This window comes from Limulus polyphemus, unplaced genomic scaffold (assembly GCF_000517525.1).
Source record: "Limulus polyphemus unplaced genomic scaffold, Limulus_polyphemus-2.1.2 Scaffold5102, whole genome shotgun sequence".
Classification (NCBI taxonomy): Eukaryota; Metazoa; Arthropoda; class Merostomata; order Xiphosura; family Limulidae; genus Limulus; species Limulus polyphemus.
Genome location: NW_013670712.1, coordinates 67,787 through 68,955, shown reverse-complemented (window position 1 = coordinate 68,955; position 1,169 = coordinate 67,787).

The window sequence follows — 1,169 nt, the reverse complement described above, 5'->3', positions numbered from 1 at the left end:
TATTTTTGTCATTTTTCTTAGAATCAGAATATTGTACTCAGAGATTTGTCATCCCCTCAATGAGGTTACGAACTGCTCTCTTCAACTGCGAACAAAATAAAAAACTTTCAAGAATAATTTATTTCAGGCGATTTTTCATGGATAAATTTTCTAATAAATAACGTATTTAGTAAGTTGTCTCTTTCATTCTAATCGCAAGGATGTTACAGCTTAATTTTTAATTTAGACAAACTTAATTCGGGGTTTTCAAGGATGTAGCAACGTAATTCGCTCTGTGTTTAGTGCGAGCTACAAAGTAAAATGTGAATTTTCTAGAAAATTATTCGATATTTGGGAAGAACACTAGATGACCTTGTGATAGAACTATGATTTTCGTAGTTAGCGAGCCGGGTTCGAATTTGTGTTATACAACGTAGGGTGCTGCTGATTGGCTGCTTCCCTATGGTCAGTAGTTGAAAATCAGGGACGGTAGCAAAGAGCCTTAGTTGCTTCACTTTACGCTAAATAAAAATATAAAATACATTAAGGAAGTGGTGTTTCGGGTGGTTTTTGAAACGTGAGGCGATGCAAAATCAGATGCATTTGTAAAATCACAAAAAAACAAAAATAAAACACGGAATTATGTTAAAACTGCTGCAAAGATCTGATGGTAATTTTTTGTTGTCTTTCAAAATTTGTTGTGCACACTGGAGAAATTCACACATTTTAATCAAAAGATTAGAGAAAAACGACCTTTAAATTCCAGATTATTATAAAAGAACTTTTTATTTGAACCCACGTTTGGTCTTTGCGGCTTCATCGGGGTTAGTACATACAATTGATACAACTGATGAGTTGTATGTACTAACCCTGATAAACCCGCAAAGGCGAAACGTTGGTTAAAATAAATATTTCTTTTATATTTATCTTGAGTTTAAAGGTCGTCTTTCTCTAACCTTTTTATCAAAGTCTGCTGGTAATATTTGTGTAGCACATTTAATATTACCACGAGCGATAAACTTCAACCTGGCATGAATGAATTAAACTTGCACTTACTTCAGCATGTTGTAAATTGAATGATAATAAAAAAAAATACCCGAAAACATAAGTGAAATTTAACGAGTTTAATTGTTTAATCTTGTGGGAATCGATTAATAATGTCCGCCCCCTCGTGGCACAGCGGCATGTCC